This window comes from Ornithorhynchus anatinus, chromosome 7 (genome assembly GCF_004115215.2).
Source record: "Ornithorhynchus anatinus isolate Pmale09 chromosome 7, mOrnAna1.pri.v4, whole genome shotgun sequence".
NCBI classification, from domain to species: Eukaryota; Metazoa; Chordata; class Mammalia; order Monotremata; family Ornithorhynchidae; genus Ornithorhynchus; species Ornithorhynchus anatinus.
In genome coordinates, this window is record NC_041734.1 from 10986496 (window position 1) to 11007486 (window position 20991).

At 43.8% G+C, this 20991-nt stretch overlaps 1 protein-coding gene across 1 annotated transcript in view; it reads left to right on the plus strand.

Moving 5' to 3' along the window:
• Nucleotides 1-20991, plus strand: part of ST18 (ST18 C2H2C-type zinc finger transcription factor) — a 256587-nt gene that overhangs the window by 3442 nt on the left and 232154 nt on the right. Inside the window, exon 2 of the mRNA XM_039912546.1 lies at nucleotides 5188-5255. The gene's annotated coding sequence lies outside the window, so the exon portion shown is untranslated. The remainder of the gene's footprint in view (nucleotides 1-5187; nucleotides 5256-20991) is intronic.

Sequence of the window (20991 nt, forward strand, 5' to 3'; positions counted from 1 at the left end):
GTGCCCTGGTTCAGAGCAGATGCTTCAGCCGTCCATTATTCATTGCTGCTTCTTTATGATTATCATTCCAGAAGAGATTGAGGTCACATGTGGAAAGCTAAATAGAATAAATGACAGATTCAGGGGGGAGAACAAAAGAAAAACAAGTGTCTGTCTATAACTCTGTTGGCTTGCACTACCCCAAGCGCTTAGCTCAGGGGTCTGCACACGGTAAGTACTCAATACTATTGATTAATTGATCTGTGGAGCAATAGAGCTAGGAGAGCTCTTGGAGTTAGATTCTACATCTTCCTCAGTTTGACTCTGAAGTCCAACAGAAAAATCATATAGAATGAATGGGGCAGAACTCTTTCCTGAAGTTCAGCAGATATCTACACTGCTCATCATGAGAGAGTTAATGTTTATATTCTCCTGATATTTGTTCTGAAGAAGATTCCTACACATAGTGTAGTTCTACAGTTTACCCATGGTGTTTGAGGAAGGGAGATTGTAAACTCCTTGAGGGTAGGGTTTGTGTCTGTTAACTCTGTTGTACCTACCCAAGTGCAATGGTCCTCATAGAATAGGCAATCAAATTCTTTTGATTGATTTTACTTGGAAGGAATGGGCAGAATAGGATTCGAAGTAATAAAAACCTGAGGCTCATCTGGCTTTCTCAGTTCTTGATTCAGAAAATAATCATGCCACGTTCCATCAGTCTGAAACTTTTTGGCCAACACGCAATTGTCTAGTGTCCTTATGCAGTTGTGTCCAGGGAGGTAGAGATCTGTGAACTGTGTTAATATATCCATAGTTGATAGTGAGATTGAGATCAATCAATGGTATTTATTGAGCACATAACTATGTGCAGAACACTGAATTAAGCATTTAGGAGAGCAAGATACAATAGAGTTAGCAGATGCATTCCCTGCCCACAGCGAGTTTACAGTCTAGGGGTGCCCAAGTAAACCATCACTATTGGAAAAGACTGAAAGCCCGTCAAAAGGCAGGGACTGCCTCTGTTAGTGATTTGTACATTCCAAGCGCTTACTCCAGTGCTCTGCACATAGTAAGCACTCAATAAATACGATTGAATGAATGAATGGAGAGTAAAATAGAATCCTAGTTTCCCGATTTCTAATCCTAATCACCTGGAGGAAAACCAAGTTGTTGGCAGAGGAAGTGTCTAAAATTGAGGTGCTGGCAGAGTAGAAAAAAGCTCAAAACCATGAAGGGAACCCAGGAAGGGGACTATTCAGGTGTAATTATAGCAAAATCGAACATAAATGATGTTCTCAATGAAAAAGCAGGAAGTAGTCAACAAGGTCCACGATCCAGCACCTACTGTGACTACTCCAAGAGAAATAGCTTCTCCTGGTAATCTTGCCACTCTTCACCATTGTTTCCACAGCTTTAATGTATACTCTGTATTAGTAAGGAAGGAATGCCTGAAGAGCCTAATGAGGCTTAAGTGTTGGTTTTAAAGGTCATTCAGCATCATCTGTTTCTGCTATTCTTGGCCATCCTCAGGGTCATTAGTCACAGCATTCTCACCTACACGATTGTTCCTGGGGAAGAAACTAAGGAAAGATTGCTCTCAAAGGCGTCTGATGAGCTGTGTGTATGTGAGACCTGTTTTCTCTCTTACTTGTCCTTGACTTTTCCAGACAGCTCCACGTATCTCAATGACACTGAAATGAGATGGCATAATCTCAGGGCTGGGTCTAGGACGCCTGAGAAAGCAGAGTTGAGAAACTGTAACTCAGTATCCCATTTTAGTTGTGTAGATGGCCATTCTCAAGAGCTGCTTCTACACTGGAGTTTTTGTTTTTTTAACTTGAATTATTTGGCATTGCCTTTATTCTCCACTGATGTGGAAAACAACTGGCTTTGACCATCCTTCTGTTCTACTCCAGGACACACAACCCAACATTACTCTTCCTAGATCTCATTTTTGTCTTTGATTCAGGTTAGTCACTTAGATCATATTTAGGCAGATCTTGGGAAGAGAAGACTAGCAATTATCCAGGGGAACTGATCAGACGTGAAAAGTAGTGTCGATCATTTGGACCCCAACCTGGATTTCCTTCAGCTTGGGAAGACGCAGCATTGGTTGCTTGAATAGCTGGAGTTGGAGAAACATTTGAGTTCATTTTTCTGAGCAGTGCTTGTCTTGAGCCCTAGGATGGCATCATGTCCTCTCTGTTAGCAATTCTTTGGGATTTTTTTCAAAAACCAGGCTGGAGAAACATTTGAGTTCATTTTTCTGAGCAGTGCTTGTCTTGAGCCCTAGGATGGCATCATGTCCTCTCTGTTAGCAATTCTTTGGGATTTTTTTCAAAAACCAGGCTGGAGAAACATTTGAGTTCATTTTTCTGAGCAGTGCTTGTCTTGAGCCCTAGGATGGCATCATGTCCTCTCTGTTAGCAATTCTTTGGGATTTTTTTCAAAAACCAGGCTAATGTATGTACAGAAAGAGCGCTATTGGACACCTTTACTTGTGAACCCTGAAGTAGAATAGACTGCCTGGATCTCTAAGCTTCTTTAAATTTGTGTAACCATTTAATTTTTCCCCAGGACCTAACCATCATAGAATCCCACTCAAGGAGGGAAAGACAGGAATGAATAATAATGAGGGTATTTGTCAAGCGTTTACTGTGTGTCAAGAACTGGGGTAGAGAGAAACTAATCAGGCTGGACAAAGTCCCTGTCCCACATGGGGCTCACAGTCTTAGTTCCCATTTTACAAATGAGGTAACTGAAGGCACAGAAAAGTTAAGTGACTTGCTCAAGGTCACACAGAATTTTTATCCCTGTTTTTCTGAATAGGAAACTCAGGTTGGGATTTGCTCGAGGTCACACAGGAGCCCAGAGGTAAAGCCAGGACTCCCAGACCCCTGCTCATAAATGTGTTTTCGTAATGTGCTGGTGGAACATGGGAGAGCTGACAGAACAATTGATATGGACCTTGGAATGAGCTCTGTTGTGTACTCCTAATGACTTTAAAACAGTAAGGGAGGAAGTTCAGTGGAGTGGTGAACACTCACTGTGACATAGAAATGGCCGTGCAACTGGAGTCCTACATGAAGGGAGTTTCTTCGTCCTGCAGCTGGCTCCCAGAACTAGCAATTTGAGTCATTTGGCTCAGCGACTTGGCCTTGAAAATTTAAAGCAAATATTAGCAAATGTTCACAGCCTGAGGTGATTTTTTTTCAATGCCCCTAAGAATGATAAACCCACAAGGAGGCCATCATGCATATTTGTTGATTAGTCTTTATTAAAACAAATATTTATATTGACACAGTGCCACAGAGCGGTCAGATTGTACATCAGCATGGTACTAGCTCTCTAATGTCAAGAGAGAATGACCATATGTGACATGGTACCCAGAGGTTGCCAGCAGAAAAAAATAAATGAAACTTGGATATGCTTAGAGTTAAGACCTTTGTGCCAAGCTCTTGTCAACAAGTGATAAGGTATCGATGCGTTTTAAATGCTATGAGAGCCTACATTTTTGATAAAAACTTAAGATGTTAACAATTCCCATAGTTTAAGCAGAAAGTCCCTAATATTGCAGACTTTTGAAAGTCAGCAGGTAAGGAGCGAGTGAAAACACGATTTGGGAAGAAATAACATGTACTTCAGGAAACAGATGATCAGTGAGTGGTGCCAACGCAACATTAAGTCCCCATATATAACATTGGATAGTTTTTATCATGGCTGCCTGTAGGCCATACTTAACGTGCAAGGGCAAGATTAGATCATCCCAGCATTGTCCAATATCTCAGCAACTCCGCTGAGCAGGGCTTGGTGTGGAGGATGGTTTAAAATAGGATTTTCTAAGCAACTGCAGTATAGAGCAAGCTGAAAGGGGAATTTGAACACCTGACCACCATTTTGAAATATGTGAAATGATGGGCCATAGCTGTGATATGTGGAGAAACAAGCAGCTATATAGAGACCCACTTTAATATACAGCCATCAGAAATGTGCTGGCTCTTTGCGAGCCTGGTGTTCTGACGGTGACAGTAATAAAGCTCCTAGCAGGAATAAAAGTTAAGCGGTGACCTTAAGTGTCCATCGAAGGTCAGTGGGAAGGATGTTAGCATCCTGTTCTGTACACAACATCAGCAGCAACATTTTTGAAAAGGGGAAAAATCTCTCTGTCACTTTGGAGATATATCCTCAGTGATTGTTAGCTAGAAGGACAATTACTCAGAGGCAAGAAAGGAGTCTGGAGCAGGGGAGAAGAGCTGGGGGGGAGGCAGGAAACTTTTATGGTAATAATGTTGGTATTTGTTAAGCACTTATGTGCAGAGCACGTTCTAAGCGCTGGGGTAGATACAAGGTAATCAGGTTGTCCCACATGAGACTCACAGTTAATCCCCATTTTACAGATGAGGTAATAATACTGTCTTCCCCCCCTAGACTGAAAACTTGCAATGGGCAGGGAACATGTCTCTGTTGTACTTTCCCAAGTGCTTAGTACAGTGCTCTGCATTCAGTAAGTGCTCAGTAAAAATTGACTCCGCAACAAATGGGAACCTGAGGACAAGGAGAGTGGCAGAACTGGCCTTGGAGAAGGACCAACTATGGAGGGAACAGGAGTGGAGGTGGCGATAGAGGCAAAGACATATCTGCATCTAAGAAAAATATGTTCTTCCCATGAGAATACCCAGAGTCCTTTACTTTTATACAGAATGGAATGATCAGAACAACATGGTGCAGTACTGAGTTTGTCCTGGTTACCATTAAATCCTTGGTTCATAGTAGACTTCCTAGAAAGAGTCTGAAGATTGATTTTCCTCTCCCATTTTTCTGCCCAGAACAAAAATTTAAACAAATCATTTCCAGACTTCCTAATTCAGAATAGACCTGAAGGTGCAGAACTTTTGTGTTGTCACTTCATTTTGTTGTAACTAGATGAATAGACTAAAATACCCATGTGCAACATATCGAAGTGTTGAGGAGGAAAGGAAAAGGAATGAGGAAAGTTAGGATGCTTGACTGCCTAACACATAATCAAAGTTTCTATTTAATCTAGTTTTCTCGGGAAGCATTTATTGCCAGATATATATGTGAAATGCAACAAGAATGTGTTTCACACAGTATGCCCTTTGTGTTAAGGCAACAATGAAGCATCTTGCTCTTGTAAGCCAAATGCTGCAGGTGGATTAACAATCAATTTTCCAATTTGCATTTTTATAGGATGGAGCCCAGAGATTTCATGGAGGGAAATCCACATTCTCTGAGAAGAAAAGATGAAGCCAAACATGGTGAGTTCTGGGGAAGATGAGTGATCACTTCTGTATCTGTTTGCAAGTCTTGTAGGTTTTCTAAATCAAAATCCCAGGTTGAGGAAAAAAACCCCAAAACCTTGCACCCTCTGAATGTGCCTGAGGAGGATGATGGAGCCCCACTTTGCAGCAAAGATATGATAACCTTGCATGGAATGATCTAGTCTCAGATGAAGTTTGTCCCAGGACAGTAGGAAATCAGTCAATCAGTGGTATTTATTGAGCACTTGCTGTGCGCAGAGCACTGAATTTAGAGCTTAAGAGTGTACAGTGCAATAGAGTTGGTAGATCTGATCTCTGACCACAAGGAGCTTTCAGTTTAGAGGGGGAAAGTATACATGTCAGATAAGGGCAACGGATATTTACAAAAGTGCTTTGGAGGTGGGGTGAGTATCAAGTGCTTAAGGAGTGCAGAGCCAAGTGCACGGGTCTCACAGAGGAGGGACAATGGGGAAAATGAGTGTTTAAGGAAGGCCTTTTGGAGGAGATAGGATGTTAGTGGGCTTAGAAGGTGGAAAAAGAGGTAGTGTGGCAGATGTCAAGCAGAAGAGATAGAGTTCCAGGCCAGGAGAAATATTTATCGAGCACCTACTGGGTATCGTGTACATCCAAAGTGCTTAGGGAGTACAAAACAAGTGACTTAATCCCTGCTTGCCACAATCTTACATACTAATGGTGGAGGCAGATCTGGAAATGTTTACAAATAGAATGATCGAAAGTAGTAATTCAATCTGTAATTGTATACAAGCAGCATGGCATAGTGGATACCTAGGAATCAAAAGGTCATGGGTTCTAATCCCGGCTCTGCCACTTGTCTGCTGTGTGGCCTTGGGTGAGTCACTTGACTTCTGCACCTCAGTTACCTCATCTGTAAAATGAGGATTGACTTATGAGCCTTAATCGGTAGCAAGGACTGTGTCCAACCTGATTTGCTTGTATCCACCCCAGTGCTTAGTTCAGTACCTGGCACTTAACAAATACCATAATTATTATTAAATTATAAAAAGGGGCTCAAGATGGATAGAAATAAGCTCATGAATTCTGGAGATCACTGGTGGGTTTGTAATGGCTTGTGTGCTAGGGTCTCATTGTGGAAGCCTTGTGGAAGAAAGCGGGATTTAAGGAGGGCGTTGGATGTGGAGACTGCTGTGGTATGTCGGATTTGGGAAGGGAGAGAATTGCCGGCCAGGGGGACGGCAGATGTGAGGGGATGGAGATGGGACAGGAGTGAAGTTAGGTTAGCTTGAGAGGAGCAAAGAGACCAAGCTAGAGAGTAGCAGAAGAGAACAGATATGTAAATTGGGGTATATGGCTTAATAACTGTGGTATTTGTTAATAATAATTGTGGTATTTAAGTGCTTACTATGTGCCAGGCACTGTCCTAAGCACTGGGGTAGATACAAGCAAATCAGATTGGACACAGTCCCTGTCCCACGTGGGGCTCACAGTCTTAATCCCCATTTTACAGATGAGGTAACTGAGGCTCAGAGAAGTGAAGAGACTTGCTCAAGGCCACACAGCAGACAAGTGGCGGAGCCAGAATTAGAATCGATGAACTTCTGACTCTCAGGCCCATACTCTATCCACGCTGCCATTTAAGCGCTTCTTATGTGCCAAGCGCTGTAATAAGTACTGGGAGAGAGATAAGATAATCAGGGTAGCTACGGTCCCTGCCCGACACAGGGCTCACAATCTAGGAAGAAGAATCGATATTGGACTCCCATTTTACAGATGGTGAAACTGAGGTGTAGAGGAGTTTAGTGACTTACCCAAGGTCACAAAGCGGGCAGGTGGCAGAGTTGAGATTAGAACCCAGGCTCTCTGTCTCCCAGGTTCATACCCTTTTTGCTAGGCCACACTGCTTCACTTAGTTGAGAGCCTTGAAGCACAGTGTGAGGAGTTTTTGTTTGACTCAGGGAAGCAGAAAGTCAGTGGAGGGTTTTGAGGAGTTTATCTTGCCATATATCTGCTGTATGACCTCGGACAAGTCAGTTAACTTCTCTGGTTCTCACTTCCCTCTTCTGCAAAATGGGGATTCGATACCTGGTCTCCCACCTTAGACGGGTACTCCCATGTGGAACCCGAATATCTTGTATCTCCCCTAGCACTTAGTGCAATGCTTGACACATAGTAAGCGCTTAACAAATACCACACAAAAAGAGAGGGGCCATAGACGTAGTCTGAACAACCGTTCCGAAAAGGTGATCTGTGCCATATAGAGCGGAGTGTGGAGAGGCGGGCGGAAGGGAAATCAACCGGAAGGCTAATGCAGTAATAGCACTTTTCTTTACGTAACTGGCCCCATTCATTCATTCAATAGTATTTATTGAGCGCTTACTATGTGCAGAGCACTGGACTAAGCGTTGGGAATGTACCAATCGGCAACAGATAGAGACAGTCCCCCACCAAGGTGGGCTGGCAGAAGAGGAAAAATCCCTCTCCTTGGGAGAGCTGTGATCTTTTTGGATGTGCAGGGGAAGGGAATTCCGGCTGGGATGAGGCTGTGAGCCAGAGAGGTCGATGGTGGCAGTGAGGAGAAGGAGGCCCAGTAAGTAGGCGAAGCCACAGTGTTACCTTGTATCTACCCCAGTGCTTAGAACAGTGCTTGGCACGTAGTCAGCGCTTAACAAACATTGTTGTTATTATTATTATCATTATTATTTTGGAGAAGGCTTGGCCCAGCTGCGTCTCGTGGTTGGCAGTGGCCGCGTTCCCATGGGCCCGATCTGTAGTACTCCCGTTTGGCCACAAGGTGTCGCTTTCCGGCAAGAACCGCTTCGGCCCCGGGCTGGGCTGAAAGGCGCAGTTCATCATAATAATGTTGGTCTTTGTTAAGAGCTTACTATGTGCAGGGCACTGTTCTAAACGCTGGGGTAGATACAGGATATTCATTCATTCAATAGTATTTATTGAGCGCTTACTATGTGCAGAGCACTGGACTAAGCGCTTGGAATGACCAGGTCGGCAACAGATAGACAGTCCCTGCCCTTTGACGGGCTTACAGTCTAATCGAGGGAGACAGACAAGAACAATGGCAATAAATAGAGTCAAGGGGAAGAACATCTCGAAAACAATGGCAACTAAATAGAATCAAGGCGATGTACATTTCATTAACAAAATAAATAGGGTAATGAAAATATATACAGTTGAGCAGACGAGTACAGTGCTGAGGGGATGGGAAGGGGGAGGAGCAGAGGGAGAAGGGGGGAGAAGAGGGTTAAGCTGCGGAGAGGTGAAGGGGGGCTGGTAGAGGGAGAAGGGGAGCTCAGTCTGGGAAGGCCTCTTGGAAGAGGTGAGTTTTAAGTAGGGTTTTGAAGAGGGGAAGAGATTGTCCCCCATGGGGCTCACTTTTTTTTAATCCCCATTTTTGCCAGTGAGGTAACTGAGGCACAGAGAAGTGAAGTGACTTGCCCACAGTCACCCAGCTGATAAGGGGCAGAGCCGGGATTCGAACCCATGACCTCTGACTCCCAAGCCCGGGCTCTTTCCACTGAGCCACGATGCTTCTGTACCGCAGGAGGGGACTAAGGCAGGTGAGCTTAGAAAACCAAAGCTCCTTTGATGTTAGAGGTGTAGGCCGGGGCGTTAGGGGGATGGGGTGTAAGAGGGAGCAGGGGAAGGGGGCAACATGACCTGCTGAGGAAGAAGACTATCTTCCCCAGCAAATGATCAACAAATGAAATGTGTTTTAATAATAATAATAATTATGGTATTTAAGCGCTTACTCTGTGCAGAGCACTGTTATAAGAGCTGGGGTAGATACATGGTAATCAGATTGTCCCACATGGTGCTCACGTTTTTTAATCCCCATTTTTGCGGATGAGGTAACTGAGGCACAGAGAAGTGAAGTGACTTGCCTGAGGTCACACAGCAGACAAGTAGAGCGAGGATTAGAACCCATGACTTCTGACTCCCAAGCCCAGGCTCTTTCCACTAAGCCACACTGTTTTGGCAGGAAGCTGGAGAAGCAGTGTGGCCTGGAGGAAAGAGCACGGTGTCAGAGAGCTTGGGTTCTAATCCCAGTTGTGCCCCTTGCCGGGTTGTGTGACCTAGTCTCCTAAAAGCAGTGTCAAGCTTTTGGAGCTGCTGTTGCTTGATGAGGTCAGAAAGTTGGAGGTGACTTTGAATGAGAAAAGCTCCTCCCTAGAGATGACTTGAGTTAATGATGATAATGCTATTGGTGATGAAAACTTGAGGTAGGAGATTACTATCTGCCAAGCACAGTGCTAAGTAGATACCCCTTGATCCACGCAAGGATCACAGTCAGACCTGGAGCTTATTTCCTTTTCCCCGTTGTCTTCTCCAGTTTCTCGATCCTGTCTTTTACTTGGGCTGCTGGGCACGAGGACCTCTGCCCCCTGCGTGGAGATGTTTGAAAGAGAGGGACGAGTCAAGGATAGTGACAAAGCCATGGGCTTCCGAGACTGGGAGATGGTGGGATTGTCACTTGGGAGGGAAAGTGAGTTGGAGGAGAGGATTTGGCAAGGAAGATAGGAGTTCAGTTTTGCACGTGTTGAGCCCGATGTAACAATGAGATACTCTTGTAGCACTGGCCTAGAGGGAGAAGGAAATGAGAGATTCAGAGAATCTCAGAGAGATTCAGCGAGGCAGGGGCTAGTGAACTTGATTTGCAAGACATCCCGCGGTTGAAACCGTGGGGGTAGATGAGCTCCCTAAAGGAGTGAGTGTAGACTGAGAAGAGTGGGGTTCCCAAAACAGAGCTCTGAGACACCCACAGTTAGGGAGTGGGAGGCAGAGTAGGACCCATCAAGAGAGACTGATAAGGATCAGCCAGAGAGGTAAAAGGAGAAGTAGAGAATTCGGTCAAGAAAACCAAAATTCGATTAATGTTTCTGGGAGAAGGGAAAGATCCAAGGTGTTGAAGTCAGCAGGGAGATGGAGGTGGCATCTCAGGTTGGGACCGGGAGCGAGGACAGAGGAAAAGATTAAGGGTAGAATGGAAGGGCAGGAGGGAGGAAAGGAAAGAATGAAAAAGAGAGGCAGGTTAAAATAAGTAATTTAGGAGGAAGTTTCAGGACAAAAGAAATACCCAGACTACAGGGTGCAAAGAAAAGGCTAAGGGCCACTGTCCAAATGACAAGGGTGAAAAGAGAAGACAAGGCAATGAACAGAGGATACATCAAGGAGCAGGAAAATAGTCATTAGAAAGATTTGGGAAGGTTTGCGAACTGAAAGAGTGGATGGTAAGAGGAATTGTTGGACAGTCACTGGAAAATGTTGCGGGTAGGAAGGACTGTGAGCCTGGCCAGTAGAAGAGTGGACATGTGAATTTTAGTATTTCAACATATTTGTTTTTTCCTTTGTCTTCTATTTTGAAACTCCCTTATCCAGAAGCCCTGTTTAGGCCTTGACTTAATGAAAAAAATCCTGAACCTTTTTCTCTGGGGGTGGGGAGTACAGAACAGAGTATGCCTATCCCATAATTTTTGTTTGAATTGAGTTGATAATGATTAACTACATTTTGAATATTCCAATTCAAACTGAAAGAGCGTCTCTGTCCCTTCAGTCAGTCTGTTTATGGGGGCGGATTTCCTAGGACCTTACCCAGGTCTGTGAAAGAATTAGGCCGGCCTCATCTGCATTGGGATTGGTGTGCATCCATTTTGCATATGGCCCCATAAACTGAACCATCTGCTCTCAGGCGGCTTTCCAGACAGCCTGTCAGTATTCCTACCCTTAAGGTGGAGGAGCCGTTATTTTTTTTCTTTTTCTTCTTGGTCAAGCCCTTTGCTTCCTGCTGCTATGACGACTTGGGACCTTTAACCTGATGTGTACTCTGAGAAAAGGAGAGCTGTGACAGGGCTTCCAAAAGTCTTGGCCAAGTCACCTTTGACACTGGACCACAGTTGTGGAGCTCAATGACAGACCCTAATCTCCCAGAAGGAAGAAACTCCACCTTCTCTATATTGTGCAAGCACTATTATCCGTAATGCAGCATCAGGAGCCTGGCTTTTGAAGCTCCTGCTGCTTGTCTGGGTTAAGAAGTTGGAGGTGACTCATAGTGAGAAAAGCCCATTTCTGTAGGTGACTTGAGTTAATGATAATAATGATGAATAAATGTGGAAAGTGCTTACTATCTGCCAAGCACCGTGCTAAGTAGATAACCCCATCCCACACAAGGTTCATAGTCTGAGAGAGAGGTATTGAATCCCCATTTTACAGATGAGGAAACGGAGGCCAAAGAAGTCAAGACTTGCTTGAGGTCACACAGCAGACAAGTGGCAGAACCAGATTTAGAACCCAGGTCCTCTGAATCCTAGGTCATACCTTTCCACTAGGCTTTTTGCCTGATAGGCCTTAGCACGTGGATACCCGATGTTCTTTCCAGTCCCAAAATCTTTTTCCACACACTCTATTTGCTGTTTGCCAACTCTCGTTATCAGTTCTGGGTAGTATCCTGTGTCCATTCATCAAATACTCAATTTCCAATGGGCTGGGTCCACTGCAGCCCATTCAATTCAATTGTATTTGAGTGCTTACCTTGTGCAGTTATAACAATTAATACAATATACAATGCAACAGTTCAATTTAACAATAAACAGACACATTCCCTGCCCATAACGAGCTGACAATCCAACAGTCCAGACCATCCTAGTTTGTCAAATGAACATCTTAGAGAAAGTGGCTGCTGGATCTCACGGGGCCACCCAGGGCAAGGAAGCAGGATGGCACGGGTGCTTCTTCTGGCTTCTCCTCAACAGTGTCCTTTTAATACCTTCATCATTTGGTATTGTTTGCCACCTGCTGGAACATCTCAAAGTTGGGCTGCCGTTCCCTCCCCTTCCCAACCTTCCCTATCACTGCTCCACAAGCTGCTTGGCTTGTGTCAAATCATTTTCAAAAATGCTTGTAATGTCTTGCTACTGCCTGCCCCATCTGCCACTCACTCACGGTTTTCTGGCGTGCATACAAGACTCCGTCAGCCCGAAGACGGTGCCGGGAAAGGTCGAGATGGTTATTTTACCCGATGCTTTCCTTTCCTGGTTTGTCAGTCTGTCCTCCAGCCTTCTCCAAATTACACTGTAAAATCTTGCCTCCAAATGTAGCCAAGTCCAGCCCACTGCTCCTCACACAAAGGGCAGGAGAGATGACAGTCTGTTTTTTGTGTTAACATCCTTTAGACCAGAAGCTTGTTATGGGCAGGGAAAGCCTGCTAATTCTGTTGTCCTCTCTCGAATACTACTGCCTTGCTCTGCACAGAGTAAGCGTTCAGTAAATACCACTGATGATGATGAAGGGGGATAGAGCCCATTATCACCCCACTTTAGAGATCTCCTTTGGTTGGCGGGTGTGTTGAGGGTGAGGGAGCAAGGCCCTGCTGCTTGAGACCAGTGTCGGGGTAAGAATATAGAGAATTACCAAGGACAAACTAAAAAGAACAATGAACCAAACCCCAAAATAGTACAGGCTATCATGCCAGACATCAGTCTTGATTTTGATTTCAGGTTTCAGCTGTAGGAGTATTTCCAAGAAAACATTTGCTGAATTCCATGTGGGAACTTCACTTGCCTCTGGCAGGGGGAGAGTTTCTATAGATTCAAAACTAATCAATAAGACCATCAGCTTCTCCAAGATCGCATACAGCCTGGTATCAGCTGCACAAAATATTCCGTCCTCTGAAGTTTCAAGCGCTTAGTACAGTGCTCTGCACATAGTAAGCGCTCAATAAATACTATTGAATTGAATGAAAGTTTCATCACCGTGAATTTTTCACCCCTTAACTTGGAAGACAAACCACAGGAGAAACATCTCACTTTCACCCTTGCTCTTTTACTATGGAAAACTTTATTGGCATATTTCTGTGGGACATCCGCTTGCTTGGGAGTTTCTTTTGGAAAGTGCATTAGGGGCAACTCTGAAGACAGCATTGGGGGTGTCCAATCACTGAGTTATAGCATCTTTGGTTGATGTATGTTTATGCTGGTCTTTTATTTTCAAAGATGATTGCCACTGACTGTGTGTTAATGTAGCTGACCGTGCTCTCTTTTGCATTGTTTATTACTTGGTGGCAGATGCCTGCTGCTTTGATGGCACTTCCCCAGACAGGGTCTGTGTCTGTTTTCAAGTCTGCCCCTTGGCATCCTAATGTCCCCGTAGCCTCCTCTCACGGATAGTGCCCACTCTCCCGCTCGTGCCCACGAGGTCAGTCTACTGTCTGCTGCGGGGCCTACCCCTCCGCCGGTACCGTATGCAGTGCCGTGACCCAGCTGGTGGTTGCCTTGGTAGCCATTGGTGACTTCAAGTGTTGCCTTTAGCAAGTATTTTGTGGGTCCCCAACCTTAATGTTGGTGTCTTAAAATCTGCCTCAGAAGTGGGTGTTGACTATGTGTTAGTCTTTCAGAACTACACTATTTTAATTTTGTTAGAAGTAGTTGTCATTCATTGTTGTAAGGTGGTGCACTGTATTTCACGTGGGAAGGTGGCTAAAAAGACAAGTTCGAGAGTAACAGTTCATTCCCCACTCTGCCTGTCGAAGGCACTTCTTGCTGTGCTATTATTTTTGTTGTTTGCATTTCAAGATGCAGCGTCTCATTAGATGTGGTTCAGAATGCCCTTTTGGATTGCCACTAATTGTCCTGGCCTCCCATAGCGCCTGGTCTAGGTGGTAGAGAGACTAGCAAGAATATGTGATCTGAAATGAAAATTCTATGGCATACTTCTTGATTGGGCATGGCAGGCAACCAGGTGTCCTTTAACACAGGAATTGTGTTGGGGCAGCACCTCACGTTAAAAAAAACTTGCCTTGTAGTCATGTGCACAGAGTCATTTCTTCTAATACTGCACACATTCTCTCTAGACGGATGTGGTATTGGGAAAACGCTCCTTAATTTTACTGTCGTATTCTATCAAATGTAGTGAAAACGTGCCTTCTGGGAGAACTGAATAGATTTAGTTTATTTTTCTTGTTTCCTGAATTTAATTGTGGGCTCACTTTTTTGGCATCTCCTTTCTCAGAGTATGACCAATTCTGTTTTCATAGATTAAATCCTCCCTTATTAACTGTCTGAAAAGATGCAGGATGATGGATTTCTTGGGTCTCAAAAAGATAGAAGAAATAGGGCGGGATTGGTTTCCATGTACATTTAGCTTGTCCTCAAATTCATCTACAAGCCTCTTTCCTCTGCTGATCTAGACTCTGTTTTATTTAGACCCGCAATTCCCAGCCCCCTTAGCTTGGGCTTCAGATCAGGTTTTAGGTTCTTAGTTCGTTACAGAAGCTGAATTTAAGACACTGTGTCCCTGGAGAGCCACATTCAGGGACTCACAACCGACAGGAGTGTTAAACCCTTCGACCATTACAGATCATGCAGTTGGATTAACATTTCCCTTTTTCTTCCAGGAACTTTCTCATTGGCTATAGTAAACACAGAAATCTCATGAAAAGGTGGTTCACTGCCAAGCGCCTTGCCACACCTCAGTGGCCATCTCTGGCATGTTTTCTTTGCCTCATCAGTGGCACGTGGAAGCTGCCAGTGAATCTTTCCAATTTAGTTAGTGAAATCAACTCTGAACTATTTCACCCCATCTTCAAAAATTAAAATTTTCAACATCTTGCTAAATAGTAATAATTGTGGTATTGTTAAACTCTTACTATGTGCAGTGCCTGGGGTAGGTACAAGATAATCTGGTCAGAGGCAATCACTATGTCCCGCATTGGGCTCACAGACTAAGAGGGAGAATAGGTTTTGAATCACCATATTATAGTTAAGGGAACTGAGGCAGAGAGAGAGGTTAATTGCCTTGCTCAAGGTCACGCAGCAGGCAAGTGGTAGAACCGGGGTTAGAACGCAGGTCTCCTGATGCCCAGTCTATTTCCACTAGGCCACACTAATTCAGGTATGAGAGACGGAGGCATCTCTATAACTCCAAGGCAGGCTGCGTCTGATCTGCTGCTGCTGTGTCTACCTCAGTGTTTAGTTCAGTGTTTGCCTTAACAAAGCATGAAGGGAAGAATGGGAGGAGCTTCAGCATGAGGCCTCCAAAAAGTTTAGAACCCTTAAGAGGCTGCTGCTGTAGCAGTTTCTGGTGTTATAACTATGGCTTTGGCTGAGTCTGAGGGTCATGAAATTCTGCTCCTCTAGCCACAGTGCTTTACTGCTCTTTGTTTTCACTTTGGGTATTTTTTCTTTTCTTACATTCCCTTAGCATTTTCTTATTTTACCACCCCTGAAGTCAGTTGCCAGTCCCATCTCCCCTCTTTTTACCCTTAGATTGTGACCCTCTCCCCTGCCTTGAGGACCAGACACCATGCCCAATTCCCAAATGTGTATTTTTTCCAGTGCTTAGTTCAGGGTTTTGCGCACAGTAAATGCTTAACAAATACAATTAGTACTATTCTCCTGGCCGAGAGAGTGATTACAGCATTAGTAAAAAAGTCTCCATTGTCAAGTCCCTGGTCATGGGGTGGAAACGCTCTACAGGAGCCATTACAAGGCATAGTTTCTCTGAATGCAGTCAACAGCAGCTGTGGAGAAGATACACACCCCCAAACCCCTACACCAAGTTTCAGAATGTTTCCCATCACAGGCCAAAAGACATTGAGGAGATCTGTAGCTTAGGAGGTAAAGACCCCAAGCCACAGTCAGAGAGAGGCTCTACAGACCCTCCAGGTGTTTGAAACCAATCTTCCCCCCTGAGCATCAACTAAAATATCACCTGTGGAAGAACAAATCAAATAGGAAAAAAAAAAAACAGCTCAACAGGAATTTATTCTGTCTCATTAGAGTTTTCAATTCCTCCTCTAATTAACATCAAATGTTGATTGGTTGCAAAATCACTAGGCCCATAATGTATCTTTTCCCTGTCCTGAGGTAGATATTCATTAAAGGTGAAAGTGACAAGATTCTTTTTTACTAAAACATTCCCTACTCCTAGGTTACATTATTATTAGTGTTTATCAACAGTGGGATGGACTAAGTTCCTGGGACCATACATTAAAAGTAGAAGACCCAGGTCCCTGCCCTTGAGGAGTTTACCATCTGTGTACACAAAATGAGCCAGATATAATTATAATCTATTACACCACCAAAGGAAAATTTGCCACTGATATTCCAGAAGTCACTGGACTGAAGAATTGACTTTTGCTTTCCGCTCTGGTGTACAATTCCATTCTGTAGGTGGCAAAGAAACAAAGAACAACTCTGTGAACCAAATAAGGCCAACATCTGCTTGCTGCTTTCAGTCACTCCCTGGACTTGGTTCAGGATACAAGAGAATGAGACTGTAAACAGGCTAATTCTTTAAAGTGAAAACTGACTGGCATCACACTTGGAGCATTAATGGGGAAGAGGAACCAAAGTAAGCAGTGCAGATAATTGCGAACTTTAATCCCAATTACAGGGGGAAAATACATTCAAAGGAAATCAAAGCTCATTCTGGCATTGTTAAGCTGTGCAATGTTCTTTGACATTCCTAGAATCCTAGGGGTTGAAAAAAGTCACTTTGTATATCTTCTCGACTGCAGGAAGGCCTGCTCTGAATTCCCAGCTTGCCCATTTAGCTCTGGGACAAGACCTTCCGAACTACCCTCATCAAAATTCTAGTAAGGATTTGTAAATCAGGGTCCACCAAAACAATGCCTTGCAACCTGGTGTATTTCAATCATTACCTCTGGTGATGACTGCCTTCTAATCAGAGCACATGTGATTTGATCTGATATCCACTTCAGATCTCTTAACACATTAATGTTTAGGCCCAGGAGCTGTTGGTCAAAAGGCATCTAGGAGTTCACAGCAGTATTCATTGGTATCCTTTGAAAGGCTCAGTTTCCACATAAGGATATTTTTAACCCCAAATTTATCTTTAAAAGCCATAATGTCTTTCTTCAGGAGATCATTTAATTCTCCAATGGTGCATTCATTAGATCGCCCCAGAAGTAGTAGTCCTGGCTTGTTTCTGTATGCAAACCCCAGAACTGGACCCCTTTGATGGATTTTACATAGGCGGTTGCCACTCAGATTGCAAGTGGAAACAAACCAAACAAAGCAAGCCCCCGAGCCTGACGTTGCCTTTGATGGGTCTTGCTGATGTTTAGCACGGGCAGCAGTTCAAGCTGGAAAAGACACTCTGGATGGGAATAGGGCTTCCATCAGACTGAAAGTTTTAGATCTTTGCTCTGGAAAAAAAGGAGAGACAGCTGATGGGAATCCAGGAGGCTCTTAACCTTGCTGCTCCACCCAAGCCTTGGTTGCCTGTCAGGTTTCAGATATACAAGTATTGTTCTTAAACCAAATGATGAAGGTCCCCTAAACAATGCACTCTGGGAAGAGCCCTGTGGATTCCACAGATGGCCATGTTAAATAATAAGGATGGTATTTGTGAAGCGCTTACTATGTGCCAAGTGCCGTTCTAAGCGCTGGCATAGATACAAGGTCATCAGGTTGTTCCACGTGGGCTCACAGTCTTAATCCCCATTTGCCAGATGAGGTAACTGAGGCACAGAGAAGTTAAGTGACTTGCCCGAAGTCACATAGCTGACAAGTGGCGGAGTCGGGATTAGAACTCACATCCTCTGACTCCCAAGCCTGTGTTCTTGCTACTAAGCCCCGCTGCATGCAAGATGGGAAGTCCAGATAATGGGGTAAATAATGAGTATTTGTCCACAAGAGGAATTGGTGAGGGCAAAGGGGCATCTACAGGCTTCTCAACAGGTGTCCTCTAATAATAATTATGGCATTTACTCAGTGTTTACTATGTGCTAAGCATCGGGGTAGATACAAGGTTATCAGATCACATCCCTGGTCCTGCCTTAGGGCTCAGTCTAACTTTGGCCCACTTTAGAGATGAAGCTGCAGTTTGGAGAGGTGAAGTGAATTACCCAAGGTCACCCAACAGGCAAGCAGCAGAGCCAGGACTGGTACCCAGATTTCCTGACATCCAATCCTGTGTTCTGTCCTCTAGACCATGCTGTCTCTGGCCAAGGAAGTCCTTGTGGTTTGGGTTGCTTCCTATTGGAAAGTACATTTCTCCCGGGTGTCTTCTGCTCTTCTTATGTTTCCGTGTTTACCCCTTCCTGAACCCTGTTTTCTTGCTTCTCTGTGCATGGCAGGTGAAAAACTTTTGTTCAGTGCCCTGAGAGGAAAAGGCACTATACCCAAATTGAATAAATCATTCTTAAAAATGTAGTGTGCGTGATACAAGATAATCTGATTTGACATAGTCCCTCGCCTGAATTGGGGTAACAGGAAGAGGAAGGGAAAACAAGTGTTTCATCCCCATTTTATAGAGGAGGAAACTAAGGTTTAGAAAAATTAACTTGCCCAAGGCCACACAGCAAGCAATTGATAAAGCAGGGACCAGAAGCTAGGTTTCCTGACTCCCAATCTGTTGTACTTTCCACCAGGGGACATTCCTTCTCATTATTAATGTTGGTAGTCCATGTTGAATAATAAATTGGAAATATGATCATTTCGTTTCTTGACTCAGTTTCCATCCATAAGCAGGGAACACTGCTCAAATCTTATGCATTTTAAGAAAGAAATGAAGGTGGAAATACAATTTTGGATTAGTGTCAATCTGACTTTAGAAGCAGTCGGGTATGAAGAGGGCTCCCAAATTGGGACTGGAGGTTCATGCCTCAGTTTCCCCACCTTAAAGTGGTAGCTGACATTCTCCAACTCTCCTTACTTCACAGGAATGTTAGGTTAAACTGAGAACTTTTATGTGAAAGTGGTTCATGGGAAGATGGATGCTATTTTAAGGGACATTATCTTTTTTCGTATTTAAATTTTTAAAACCATTTCTCACTTCTGAATTGAGCACTTTAGCATTCACATATCCCTTTCCAAAGGTTAGATTTTTGGCCAAGTGTCCAACCAATTGGTTGCTAGACTTGAAACATGGTTTCACATTCGCAAAACAAATCAAAGTAAGAGTGAAAGGGCCTGTGAGTCAGAAGGCCTGGGTTCTAACCTGGTCTCCACAGTTTGCCTGCTGTGTGATGTCAAACAATTCACTTCTCTGGGGCTCAGATTTCTCATTTGTAAAATGGTGATGAAATAACTATTCTTCCTCCCCGTTAGATTGTGAGCCCCATGTGGGACGAGGGCTGTCTGACCTGATTAATTTCTATCTTCCTAACACTGAGTATAGTGCTTGGTGTATAGTAAGTACTTAACAAATACTTCGGTAATTCTTTTTATAGACAAAAGAAAAGAGTAGTGAACAATTTACATCCTGAAATTAATATAATCATATGATTCTATTAGGAATTAAGCAGTGTGGCCTAGTGGGAATAACATGTGCCTGGTAATCAGAGGAACTGGGTTCTAATCTCTACTCTGCCACTTGTCTGCTGTGGGTAAACTGCTTCATTTCTCTGTGCCTCAGTTATATCATCTGTAACATGGGAATTAAATCCTTCTCCCTCCAACCTAGACTGTGATGCCTATATGGGTAAGGGACTGTGTCCAAGCAGACTTTTCTCTACCCCAGCTCTTAGGACAGTGCTTGGCATATAGTAAGCACTTAAAAATACCATTTTAAAAAGTCACAGATATTCTATATTTAACTTTGCTTTCTCTCTGTGATCATCTCTTAATCAAGGCTCCATAAATCTTCAGACTAGTACACCCCCAAACCAGCAAACGGATCCCATTCTTAACCCTGTGAAAGCTCTTAAACTGTTTTTTTTTTTTCCAAGCGTGGCTTACCCTTGTCTTGCTGAGCAGCTTGTAATGTTTACTGAAAATAGAACTAGAAATTTGACCTTCAGTTTGTTAACCAGTTCCTCTTCTTCTAACAGTGAGGGATATGGCAAAGATAAAAATGGAAACAAAGAAGTAGGAAGTCCCCACTTAGTAAGGTCTAGGGGAAGGCAGAAGAGATTTCCTACTAAGGGAGCTAGTAGCAGGAAAATTGAAGTTCTGGGGATCAGGCCCTCTTAGTACCTCTGAGGTGTTGGGCTGAAATGGCATTTATGTTTTATGACTGAAATCCAGGTGGTGCCAGCCCATTGAGATAACTTGCCTATCCTGCCTCTCTATCGGGTCCAGACCTAGTGGACCAGAGATCTGGGAGAGGCTGGAGGAGAAGGGCCCAAGACAGCAGCCCCAGCTTCCAGGAAAAATGGAGAAGTTTTGGCAAAGGGACAACTAATTAAAAGGAACAGAATTTTAACTTTCCGGGATAAGGAATGCTCAGTCTCTCCCATTAATCTACCCTTGATTGGGGCTAGCTGATCCACTGAACTCATTCAGATAGCAACAGATTTGCTTGCTGTATAATCCTTCCAATTTTCAGAAGCTGTCAAGACTGCTTTGACTGTAAGCCCCATGTGGGACAGGAACCTGATTATCTTTTATCTGCCTCAGCGCTTAGTTCAAATCTTTGGCTCAGACTAGTCAACAAATGCTATTATTATTGTTATTATCAGGACCCCTAGGAAAGTGGAGAAAGAGTGAGCACTTTTGGCCCAAACAAAAACCTTGAACAAGATTTGTTTTTAATGAATTAAAGCACAGAGATGCTCTTCAAGTAAATCATATTTGAATGCCAACCCAGTTGCTTTTTATTTGATTGATTAGAAATGATGAGAGGATACAGATGTGGACAAGCCTAGGTTTTACAATAGAGGGTTTACAATAGCGAATAGCGAGTCACACTTGTACACTGCCATGAAGTGAGAGATGTGCTGTATTAATATGTTGTTTATTATCTGACTCATTGTAATAACCCTCCTACTTGCTGCTGTTGA